Source organism: Rhinoderma darwinii, chromosome 10 (genome assembly GCF_050947455.1).
Source record: "Rhinoderma darwinii isolate aRhiDar2 chromosome 10, aRhiDar2.hap1, whole genome shotgun sequence".
Taxonomy (NCBI): Eukaryota; Metazoa; Chordata; class Amphibia; order Anura; family Rhinodermatidae; genus Rhinoderma; species Rhinoderma darwinii.
This window is the reverse complement of record NC_134696.1, coordinates 82,893,275-82,906,621: the sequence shown is the minus strand read 5'-3', so window position 1 is coordinate 82,906,621 and position 13,347 is coordinate 82,893,275. Positions and strand designations below refer to the sequence as shown.

Below are 13,347 nucleotides of genomic sequence, written 5' to 3'. Positions count from 1 at the left end.
GTGGCATTTGTTTTTGCCGCGATTATGGCAAAATTGCCGCAAAAAACACCAAAATGAACGCAGTGTTTGGCCAAAATTGTGACAGAAGAACGCCACAGTGCGTGAACGTATGAATAGAGCCTTATTAACAGACAGCTTCAGTTCTCCAAACGGCAGCCGCAGAGCACCAAAGCGTTGAGTTGATGGACTGTCTGACATTGTTCACATCTGCGTTGGAGGCTCCGTTAGTGGCCTGTGCTATTGTTTCCAATAAAATCACGGACACCATAACAGAAACCCGACGGGACCCATTAAAGTCATTAGGTTCCATCAAATGACAATGGTTTCCATTGTGTAACTGAACCGGCGCCTTATGATATTTTCGTTGTTCTGCTCCTCTGATGGATCAGAACAATGGAAACACCGACGCAGATGTGAACAGCCCCTTACACCTCTAGAGAATAAAATGGTTGGAGCTTAATAAAAGAACTGAAAGGGTAACTAAACGTTCAACAAACTTCTGACATGTCATAGTGACATGTCAGAAGTTTGGATCGGTGGGGGGCCGAGCACTGAGACCCCCACCAATCGCTAAAACAAAGCTGCAGAAGTGCTCGTGTGAACGCTCAGTCGCTTCATTTCTGTTCGGCTTTTTCCGGAAATAAATGTATCGGAGTACGGGCTCAATAGAAAGTCCATGAGCCCGTACTCCGATACATGGGCTTTCTGGAAAAAGCTGAAAGGAAACAAAGCGGCTGAGCGATCACACGATCACTTCTGCTTCGTTCTAGCGATTGGTGGGGGTCTCAGTGCTCGGACCCCCCCCAATCACTATGACATGTCAGAAGTTTCTTAAACCTTTAGTTACCCTTGAAGTCTTATGGAGGGAGTGCTTGTCAAGCAATTCACTCATGTTTTCTGAGATCTGACTCCACACATGGACTTTTCCTTTAAATATATTTTTTAGGTTATGGACTCTGGTAAAGCTGACCCCGCAGCCAGGCAGCAGATATGGCGACTAGCCGGGCAGCAGACTAGCCTGCAGCTCCCCAATGCATGAAGTGGACGGAGGACTGAGAGAGGCGGGGACAGCCCGGTCATCGCTCCATGGACTCAGCAGTCTGAGGCTGACACGGAACAAGATGGAGGCGGGCGGGACGTGAGGAGAGACGGGGGCAATGTTATCGGTAAGCAGGACGCTGTAGGCTGAAGTAACGGCCATGTACGCTGCTGTAGCGGGAAACAAGGCAGGATAATGTTTCTCTAATGGCGATTGGACAGGACAGGGTCAGGCAGATGTCAGTAATCGTGCCTGGGAATTGTCTTTATTCTTTCCTCCAACATTTATATGTGAATCATGTAACGTACGCCGCCATGTTCTGCTGCATCCTGGTGAAACAACGGTAAACGTGGAGATAGGTGCCCTGCGGCATGAAGGAACCTGCGCTGCTAGGACATGCTGAGGGTTGTAGTTTGGCTGCAGGTTGCTGACCACACACTGTATGAATGAGTCGCCCTTCAGCCTGTACCCGTTCACGATGCGCGGTATATACGGGTCACCTCGGGCTATTAGAGGAACACATTTGCTGTATTTCCTTCCTGCAGCCACTATGTGGCCTTACATCGTCCATACATACAGCTGTGGTAAATAACCCCATGTGGTCTGTTATATGAATGTAAAGTCATTATACACGTAATATATTGGGGCTCGGACATGAATACGCTAAAAATAATAATGTTCCTGTATTATAAACCCATCCCTCACATATGGCCGCACACCAGAATGTATTCAGTGTCCCCGTCTTCAGAAGCGCAACCACTGGACGGTGTAAAAAATAGTTCACACCGATCAGCCATAACATTAAAACCACCTGCCTAAGCCTGCGTTCACATCTGCGTCAGGGCTCCGTTCCGATGAAATCTTCAGTCGGTACGGAACCCTGACTGATTTCAATGGTGAGGAATCGGGTGCCAATGGTTTTCGTTTGTCTCCGTTGTGCAAGGGTTCCGTCATTTTGACAGAATGAATAGAGTTGTCGACTACGCTATTCATTCGGTCAAGACGACGGAAACCATTTGCACCGTATCCGTCACCGTTTAAATCAATACTGATTCAAAAGGAAACCTCTGGTTTCCGTTCATTTCAGTCAGGGTTCCGTTCTGACCAGAAGCTCCGACGGGAAACGTCAGAATGGAGCCCTGACGCAGATGTGAATGAAGCTGGAGCGTGCGAGCATTGTCAGGTAGGGGCCCAGCACGGGCCTCTATCTTCCTACGCCCCATAGAGTTAAATCAAAGCCAGCTAGGAGTTGGCGTAGATTTCCTCTATAATTTAAGCCAGTTTTCTGGCGTATATTATAATACATTTGTTGGCTCTTGGTGGCCAGACCCCCTTTCCTGAGACCAAGTCCCCTTTCCACAAAAGCGGCATGCTGGCGTAAAAAGGCCAAAGGTCACAATTTGCACCACAAATTTAGAATTTTTGGCCCTTCTGGGTATTTTCTACAAAATTTTGGTAAATTACCCCCGCAGAGTAACCTGAAAGAAACAGATCTAGGAGCTACGCTCTAATAGACATAAGTACTATATAAATGCTAATCATTAGTACACTGTGACTGCATTGTAACCATTGTAGTGTGTACCTAGCAGAAGACTAGATCTGATGGTGGATGTAAGCTAATAATAGGTTAGAATTAGGCTGGATTGACAGGAGCGTCTGCCTTTTGCGCACGCAAAAAACGCGGCGTTTTGCCTGCGCAAAAGGCACTTGACAGCTCCGTGTGGCAGCAGCATATGATGCGCGGCTGCGTGGTTTTCGCGCAGCCGCCATCATTATGACACTCCATTTGGATGTTTGTAAACAGAAAAGCACGTGGGGCTTTTCTGTTTTAACCCCTTAATGACCAGCCTATTTTGGACCTTAATGACCAAGATATTTTTTACGTTTTTCAATCGTCGCATTCCAAGAGCTATAACCTTCTTATTTTTGCGTCGACATCGCTGTATAAGGTCTTGTTTTTTGCGGGCCAAGTTGTATTTTTTAATAGCACCATTTTTAGGTACATATTATTTATTGATTAACTTTTATTAACTTTTTGGGGGGGAGAATAGAAAAAAATCTGAAATTTCGCCACTCTTTTTTGCGTCCTAAATCTACGCCGTTTACCGTGTGGTATAAATAACACAATAACTTTATTCAGCGGGTTGTTACGATTGCAGCGATACCAAATTTGTATAGTTTTTGTATGTTTTACTACTTTTACACAGTAAAAACGCTTTTTTTTCTAAATGATTTGTTTTTGTGTCTCCATATTTGAAGAGCCGTAACGTTTTTATTTTTTCGCCGATGCAGTTGTATGAGGGCTTTTTTTTTGCGGGACGACTTGTAGTTTTTATTGGTACCATTTTGGAGTAGATGCGACTTTTTGATCACTTTTTAATCACATTTTTTTAAAGTCAGGATTCACAGAAAACAGCAATTTTTCTGTCGTTTTTTATTTAAATTTTTACAGCGTTCACCGTGCGGGTTAAGTAATGTAATAGCTTTATAGTCGGGGTCGTTACGGACGCGGCGATACCAAATATGTGTAACTTTTTTACTTTATTTTGTTTTTTTAATAGTAAAGCAGTTTGTAAGGGGAAAAATATAATGGTGGTTTCTCTTGGCTCAAATACCCACAAAATCTCTCTCAGACCGGAGCAGGCAAAACTAAATTGGGTATGATCCAACAAATACCCTAAATAACATATATAAAGTACAGTGAAGTTTACCGCTCAGACGGCACTGGTAACAGTCCAATATCATTCAGTATGGGCTCTCTCCCAGAAAAATGCAGTGGACAGTCCGCAATCCAATGAGGGTGTGGATGGTAATTCTTATCCTTGTAGTTCCACCAAGCTCCTTATCGTCTCTCTCCACATTCAAAGAACTCCTGGTAGGAAAAGGATCTTATGTCTCTAATAGATGGAAAAAGGAAGACACATAGTGCAACACCCTCTGCAAAAAGATTGATCCACGCCAAGTTTAATCCATACTCACACGCCAAACACTCTCGCCCGACCCTGGGTTTCGCCCCAGAGGAAGCCGGAAGGGCGAAACCCAGGGTCGGGCGAGAGTGTTTGGCGTGCCGCCTAGAAATTTTAAAGATTTTTACTTACCTTGATGCTTTTATTTCTTGTTACTTCTGTGAGTATGGATTAAACTTGGCGTGGAGCAATCTTTTTGCAGAGGGTGTTGCACTATGTGTCTTACTTTTTCCATCTATTAGAGACATAAGATCCTTTTCCTACCAGGAGTTCTTTGAATGTGGAGAGAGACGATAAGGAGCTTGGTGGAACTACAAGGATAAGAATTACCATCCACACCCTCATTGGATTGCGGACTGTCCACTGCATTTTTCTGGGAGAGAGCCCATACTGAATGATATTGGGCTGTTACCAGTGCCGTCTGAGCGGTAAACTTCACTGTACTTTGTAAGGGGAAAAAGTGGGTTTTTCATTTTTTTTTTCACATTTTTTTTAATTAACTTTATTAAACTTTTTTTTTTACTATTTTACTAGTCCCACTAGGGGACTATAATATGCAATTCTGCGATCGCATTTATAATACACTGCAATACTTCTGTATTGCAGTGTATTATGCCTGTCCGTTTAAAACGGACAGGCATCTGCTAGGTCATGCCTCCGGCATGATCTAGCAGGCATTCGCTCCAGGCAGACCTGGGGGCCTTTATTAGGCCCCCGGCTGCCATTGGAAACACAGACACTCGGCGATCGTATCGCCGGGTGTCGGTGGGGGAGAGAGGGAGCTCCCTCCCTCTCTCCAAAACCACTCAGATACGGTGCTCGCTATTGAGCACCGCATCTGAGGGGTTAAACGGGTGAGATCGATACTAATATCGATCTCACCCAGCAGAGCAGGGACGCTCCTAGCCCTCAGCTGCCTCTGGCAGCTGAGAGCAGGGAGATTTGACAGCTCCCTGCTCTGTTTACTTATTCCGATGCCGCGACGTAAAAAGTCTATGGCATCGGAATAAGGCCCGTTAGTGACCGACGTAGAAACACGATGGGCCGGTCACTAACGGGTTAACCCCTTAATGACCGGGCCTGTTTGTACCTTAATGACCAAGCCAGATTTGTCAAATCTGGTATGTCTGACTTTATCAGAGAATTAGGGTATGTGCACACACACTAATTACGTCCGTAATTGACGGACGTATTTCGGCCGCAAGTACCGGACCGAACACAGTGCAGGGAGCCGGGTTCCTAGCATCATAGTTATGTACGATGTTAGGAGTCCCTGCCTCGCTGCCGGACAACTGTCCCGTACTGTAATCATGTTTTCAGTACGAGACAGTTGTCTTGCAGCGAGGCAGGGACTCCTAGCATCGTACATAAGTATGATGCTAGGAGCCCGGCTCCCTGCACTGTGTTCGGTCCGGGACTTGCGGCCGAAATACGTCCGTCAATTACGGACGTAATTAGTGTGTGTGCACATACCCTAACTCTGTGAAAGTTTTGAATATCCAAGTAATTCTGACAATATTTTTTCGTCACATGTTGTACTTTATTTTAGTGGTAAAAGTAGACTGATACAATTTGCGGAAATTAATAAAAAAATAGAAAAATGGAAGAAATTTTGTGAAAATTACCATTTTCCCCTATTTTTAACTTCAATATGTCACATATGTACATACATACTGTACAATTTTTTTAATTAAATATATATTTCTATCTCTTTACTCTCTTTTGGCAGCACTTTTGAAAAAATAAAATAAATTTTCAGCAATTTAGAGGACTTCAAAATTTATACAATTATTATTCAATTTGTAAGTACATTTTGTTTTCCTGCACCAAGCCAGGTTTTCAGAGGCTCATAGGTCTCAGAGTGATGGAAACCCCCACAAATGACCCCATTTAGAAAACTAGACCCCTTAAGGTATTTACCTAGGGTTATAGTAAGTATTTTGACCCCACAGTTTTTTGCTAAATTTAATACATAGCAGGTGAAAAAAAAAAAAATTCACTTTTTTTCATAAAAGTATCAGTTTGAAGACCAATTTCTTTGTAAAGCGACCATGAGAATGAAGAAACACACCACAAAATCTATCACCCTGTTTCTCCTGTTTTCAAAAATACCCACATTATGGCCCTAATGCGCTGCCTGGACACACGGCAGGACCCAAAAGGAAGGGAGCACCCGGAGGCTTTCAGGACTCATATTTTGCTTGAAAATGTTTTAGGCCCCACTGTACATTTGGAGAGGCTTTGAACTGCCAGAACGATATAAACGACCCCATTTAGAAAACTAGACCCATAAGGTATTTATTTAGGGGTATAGTAAGTATTTTGACCCCACAGTTTTTTGCTAAATTTAATGCATAACAGGGGAAAAAAAATGTATTTCACTTTTTTCATAAAAGTATCAGTTTGAAGACCGATTTCTTTGGGTGGAGCCTAACTGCTATCATGTCTTCTATACATAGTGCACGTAGAAGAAGAGAATCCTGCTCCCCTACTATATTACATATATAGAAGCTGCAACAGCATGGAGGAGATTATACAGCAGTAATGAGCAGTGTAGCTGTGAATCCGGCACTGGGTGACATATATCTTACCTTGACCATCGCAGTAGGGGACCTTCTGTAAAAGGGGTTTTCTGGGACATATGTATCTAAACTTACAAGAAACCTGTGACGTGTCATAGTGACATGTCAGAAGTTATGATTAGTGGGGGTCCGTGCGCTGAGACCCCCACCGATTGCTAAAACTAAGCTTTAGAAGCACTCAAGTGAGCGCTGTGCCCCTTCGTTTCTGATCGGCTTTCCTCAGAAAGCCAAGCAAACCATGTGAGGGCTCATAGACTTTCTATTGAGCCCATACACTGCTCACTCAGATTTCCGAGGAGAGCTGAGCAAAGCCTATACGGTAAACGGTGTAAATTTAAGATCAAAAAACAATGCCGAAATGTAAAAAAAAAACATTCAAAGTTAATAAATGATATGTACTCCAAAATTGTGCCACTTAAAAATACAACTCGTCCCGCTAATACAAGCCCTCACACAGCTATGTCTACCGAAAAATAACTGTTATGACTTTTGAAATGCGATGGTCATTAATTAAGGCCCAAAATAGGCTGGTCACTAAAGGGTTATGTTTTTCAGATTACTATACAGCTCTTGTTGAAAACACTACACTTCCCAGCATGCATGTCACTAGTGCTATGAGTAGCTACTGAGCTACAAAGGATACTGGGGGAATTTAGCTTTGTAGTCAGAAGAATTGTGATTGCAGCTCTGGAGTATATTACAAGCTGAAACTCAGGATTAGTACAAGATAATGCTCTGATCGCATTTGCGTTGGATTTAGCAAAGATACCACCGGTGCTGATTTACCATTGGGTCCATCGGGGCCCCACACAAATTCTGCAGACCCAGATAGTAACGCCATGTATTCACAAAGTTACTTTTTACATACTCAACTACTCTACATCTCAAATACATTTTCTGGACATGACCATATACATGAGAGACAATACCATACAAACAACAATCTACCATAAACCTACAGGCCGTCCAGCATATCTGAGATGGAACAGCTTCCATCCGAGACACATAAAGAAATCCATCATCTACAGCCAGGCTCTGCGATACATACGGATCTGTTCAGACTGTGAAGACACAAAACAACACCTGCTATCACTGAGGAATACATTCTTACAACAGGGATACCATCCAAGGATTATAGATGATCAGATCTACAGAGCAACAAGAATTCCAAGGAGCAATCTTCTGGAGTACAAAAAGAAGGAAGACAACAGCAGGGTTCCCCTAGTGGTTATATACAACCCCCAAATGAACATCTTGAGGAAAATTGCTGCTGATCTCCAACCTATATTTAACAAAGACAATAAACTGAAGGAAATATTCCCAGATTTACCACTCCTTGCCTACAAACAGCCACCAAACCTAAGGAATCTCCTGGTAAGAAGTGCCCTCTCACCACCATCAGAGACTGGCACTTTTCCTTGCAACAGTAGAAAATGCAAGACCTGTACCAACATCTGGTCATCAAACACCATCCAGATACCAAACACGCAGCAGGACTATAAAATCACTGGCACTTTCTCCTGTACATCCTCCAATGTAGTGTACATGATCCTGTGTACAAGGTGCATCAATAAAGGAATCTACATTGGAGAAACAATACAAAAACTACAAACCAGGATGAATCTTCAGACATACAATAAAACAGGAGGTGGATACACCCGTGGGAAAACACTTCTCTGGACCAGACCACAGTTTGGCAGATTTAAAGGTACTCATTCTGAAGGGTCATTTTAAAAACAACAGAGAAAGAAAAATTTGGGAATTCAAGATGATGATAAAATTCCAGTCATTGACACAAGGCCTCAATCTAACACCAGGATTTATGAGCCACTACATGGACACACGTCACGTCCCCCATCAGACTGACTCCAGATGCCTTAACTCCTAAGTCATCACCCCTATAACCTCCGTTTTATTGCCCCGGCTTATCTTAATGATGTATCACCTCATGTACTAATTGTCTTTGTGTAACATCTAAATGTTGTGCTTTTTTCTAAGTCATTCATTTGTAAACTGCCTGAAGAAGGGGCCTTTGTGCTCTGAAAGCCGCATATAGAACTTTTATGGTTAGCCAATAAAGGTATCATACCTTCTATACTTTTGTCTTTTTTGACACAAAAGTATTTAACATTTCATATTTAAACTGTAAAATAGTTCAGTCTATTATTCAACATAGGTTTAATTTTTTTGCTATGGTTATTCAGAGGAAGGGGGAAAAAAAATCGAAACTCTGATGTTTAGGCCTATTGAACTAGGTTGCATACAATAGAAGTAAAGTTTGTTTCTCTTTTGTGAATACGTATGCACCCCTATAGTTCTATTACACTATATCACAGCCTCCATTGGATGCTTGACTGTTCTGTAAAATATCTCCATGAACCTTTATATACAGATCAACACACTTCTTGCTGTCAACAGGTTGGACAGAATGTGCCGTTAAAGTTGTTGACCCGTTCCTCGTGTTCTGCCAGAGGCTCTGCTTCTTTTTCTCTTTTTCACATTGTTTGCAGAACTTGCTTGGTCTTGAAAGACAATGAATGCCATAAATCAGTCTGTTTAGATTGGGACATAACCATTTATATAGCTGTAAAGACGAGTTGTGAGAGTGCATGCATTACAGTAATGGCTTGGAGTGTGCAACAATGGGCAGATGTTACGTTGTAGTCAATGGGATTTTTTTAAAGTGCAGCATGCTCTATGAGGCCACGCTTAATCCGAAAATCTGTGGCAATGTACAGTACAATTCATGTGGAAAACAATTTTCAAAACCCCATTCACACATAGAGGAAACCGACAGTGTAAAAAAAACAACTATAGGATGCATTAGTTGCTAAAAAAAAAAATGCAGCGATAAAAGAAAAGTGAAACCAGGAAATTCTTGCAGAGAAGAAATACAAGCGTGAAAAACGGATGACACACAGAAACCACACTGACGCAACGCCGACAGTTATATGCATGAAAAAACACCCATTTTCTAGTAGACGCAAATTGTACAAGCTCGTGTAAATAAGACCTAATGGTGTGGCTCTCTTCTCCATCCATACTACCCTGTGTGAATATATCCTCATAAGATGAAAATTCTGCGTTCAGCTTGATGATGTATAACAGCCTACAAAACTTTCTTTTGCCTTCAAAGAGATTGATTTCAATTTAATACTAATATTATATTTCATAGTCCTGATCACTTAATCAACTGATCATGTCCTGATCGGGCATGGGGCAGTTTTTCATACCGATGACCATCAGTATATGATCGGTGGGGGTCTGATACATGGACCCTGCACCGATCAGCCAGCTATCGGATGTCCGTGCTTGAAGCATATGGCTCCGGCCACACTATAACGGCAAAGTGAATAGGAGCAGAGTTGCAGTGCTGCAGCACGGCCGCTATACAGTGTACGGAGCCATCTGCTTCTAGCAACGACCACTACATAACATCCGGAGCCCGGTGATGATCTATTCCGTGGATAGATCATCCATATGAAAAATCACCCTGTGCCCGGGAAACCCCTTTAATCCCTTCCCGACATTTGCCGTAGCCATACGCCAAATGCTTGGCACCGGCTCAGAAGCTGAGCCGGTGCCATCATCACCGGATCTCGGCGGTATCTTACAGCTGATATCCGGCTGTAATGGTGCGTACCGAAATTAGCTTCGATCCCCGCCATTAACCCCTTCAATGCAGCGTTCATATGGGGGATGTTAGTTAGCAACAATTTTGTGTGTTATAACTGCCTGTCTTACAAGCAGATACATTTAAACGGAATGTGTCGCTAGAAATTTTTTTTTTAGTTAAACAATTAGTATTTAAGTGATTACACATTTGTTTTAAATTTTTTTCACAAGTCAGGAAATATTATAAATTAGATTCTAATTTATAACATTTCCATGTGCTGGGCACTAGAGGGAGCACTTCCCAAAATTGCAGCATGGTCAATGTGGTAAAGCAAGTACAGTGTAGGAGGATTAGATACAGTGATCAGCAGACAGTATAACACAAACATACACGAACGTAAAACACACATCACATACACAAACATAACTTACCTGCTCCTGCCGCCTCCGCTCCCATTCCTTGCGCCTTCACTTCCTTGAACATATGGCTGGAAGCCGCGGCCGGAAGTCGTCATCTTACTGTCCGGCAGCAGCTTCCGGTCCACATGAAAATGGCGCCGGATTTCGATCTGCCAAATACCTTAATTTTGGTCTGTGTGGTCTATGTAGTGCCCACATATAGCCCCCTCTGGAAATAGTGCCCCACATATAGCCCCTCACCTTAATCCCGTTCCCGTGCTGTCCGGTGGCGCTGCAGACCTGCTGACTTCTGAGCAGGTCTGCTGGGGTTGAACGACGCAAGAGCCGCGATCACGTTATTGCGTCGTTGAAAAGCGCTGAATGGTCGGGCACAGAACGTACTGGGCCATTCATCGCCTATAGTGCAGGAGGGGGTGTCAGGAGCTGGTTTCAATGGCGCCGCCGCCCCCTTAGAGGCAGCAGGCAGCCTTCATGGACGGTGCGGCCCTGGCGCCACCCCCACCTACCCTCTTAGTTGCGCCTGGGGCACATCCCCCGCCTGCCCCCCCCCCCTAGCTATACCCCTGGAACAAAGCCTAAACTGTGTAGATGAGTCTGTGTAAAGGAAACCTCACGCAGCCTCTATAGTTCTCATCCCCAAGATCTCTTGACCGACCAGATTTTCTTAAGGCCCTTTTACACCGGTTGAACAAAACACTCATTCCCGTTGATCGACCCATGTAAAAGGGCCCAGTGATCAGCTAAAAAACAAGCCAATGCCCAATTGTAGGCTGATCGCATCTGTTTTCGGCATTAAAAATCATCGCTGTTGGCAGCATATCTTCACGTGTAAACAGGAGGTGCTGCCGTCAGTGATGCAAACTTTATAGGGACGAATGGTCTTGCTTGTCCCCATACAGCACAATTATTGATCCATGTAAATGGAGCTAAACGAGTGCTGAATGATGTGCTTTATTGTCGATCAGCGCTCATTTACCGGCAGAAATGTGCCAGTGTCAAACCACGTTAAAACTTGAAAGTCTGCACTCCCTTCCTAAACTAAAGGTCGCTGGAGTAAGATGTGACACATTTATTAAGAGGCGCACGACTCTTCATTTTGAGGCACCTTCGGCTGTCTGCGAACAACAAACTGAAATCTACGTCTGCTGTGAGCTGGGTTAGATGTCCGCTATAATGAACGTCAATTTCTGGCATAAATTATAGTAAATCCGTCAGGCTGTGGGTGGTCCCACTTCTCCCTCTAAGACCTGCCCACATTTTTTGAAAAATTGGCGTCAATTATAGAGAAAATCTACACCAGCTCATAGCTGGTGTCGATTTCAGTTTGTGGCAACAGCGCAGGATGCAACAAATTTATTAAGAGCCACAATAACAAGAAGATTATGGTTGCCACTACTCCAATACGTGGCAAAAAATCGGGAGAATAAATACTGCTGGGCTTTGTGGTACGTCAGCTGCTATAGGGGCGGTTCTCTGTGCGTGCAAAGTGGCGACCCCAATGTAACGCGCAGTCAAAGATCTAGAAAACTGCAAACAAAATGGTTTATGTCTTTTTGAAAACGAATCTGATTCGTATAGCTTTGACCTCTGGTTATTCTAATGTAGTTATAAAATGGTTACATTGCCATTTTATAGCATGTTGCAAAATCTAGTATAATGCAGTGTCCTCTAAGTGGAAAGAGTTAACTATCCCAAGCGCCTCTCACTTTTGCCCTTTGGCTATTTGAGAAGGGCAATGTGCCAGCCCCTAGAGCCGCACAGTTCAGCATGTTTTATATTTAGCCAGTTCATGTGTTGTGTTCTCTCCCCCAGCTTGCAAAAGAGGCCACAGAAGAAGTAACCGAGCAGGTAGTGCACTCTGTAATGTCTGAATGAATGCCGGATGTAATGGGCTTGTGCCAAACCTACAGCAACCAATCAGATCATCATGGTGGTTTCCATCTGAACACACTACATTACATAACGCTTCCTGGCTTGTTGAGGTCACTATATTTCTGTAGAGAATGACCCTCGTATTTTAAAGAGGCTCTGTCACCACATTATAAGTGCCCTATCTCCTACATAATCTGATCGGCGCTGTAATGTAGATAACCACAGTGTTTATTATTTTGAAAAACGATCAATTTTGAGCAAGTTATGCACAATTTTAGATTTATGCTAATTACTTTCTTATTAGACAACTGGGCGTGTTTTTACTTTTTTACCAACTGGGCGTTGTGAAGAGAAGTGTATGACACTGACCAATCAGCGTCATACACCTCTCCATTCATTTTTTTGCAGTACTCGCAACACAGCGTGATCTCGCGAGATCACGCTGTACTGTCACATACTCCCACATTAACTTTACTGAAGATTCTTGAGAGTGAATAGACCTCACCTCCAGCCAGGACGCGATGTCTAATTCACACTCCCGACACTTCGGTAAAGTTTCTGTGAATGACAGCACAGCGTGATCTCGCTAGATCACGCCGTGCTGTGTGAGTAAGTCCCCAAGAAACTATTTTGTAGAGCCACATTCACATGCTACATAAAAACACCTGCGTGGATTGAAAGGCACGTAGCAGATTTTCAAATCTGAAGCACGCACTATTCTGCAACAGATCTTTTCCGAATTATTGCCTATGATTTCAGCCTTGCGTATTACAAAGGGGAAGATCTGCATTTTACACTCATAGATTTGCTGGCCTGTCCCACAGAACAAATTTCCGCTTTGTGTGCATGATTT

The 13,347-nt window shown here is 43.3% G+C and overlaps 1 protein-coding gene across 3 annotated transcripts in view; it reads left to right on the top strand.

Annotated features, from left to right (window-relative positions):
* The first annotated feature begins 928 nt into the window (after positions 1 to 928).
* Positions 929 to 13,347, top strand: part of SLC37A4 (solute carrier family 37 member 4) — a 37,484-nt gene continuing 25,065 nt past the window's right edge. Inside the window, exons 1-2 of one of the 3 annotated variants that reach the window (XM_075840126.1) lie at positions 929 to 1,166; positions 12,435 to 12,470. The gene's annotated coding sequence lies outside the window, so the exon portion shown is untranslated. The remainder of the gene's footprint in view (positions 1,167 to 12,434; positions 12,471 to 13,347) is intronic. The other 2 variants (XM_075840125.1, XM_075840127.1) reach the window with 2 other exon arrangements.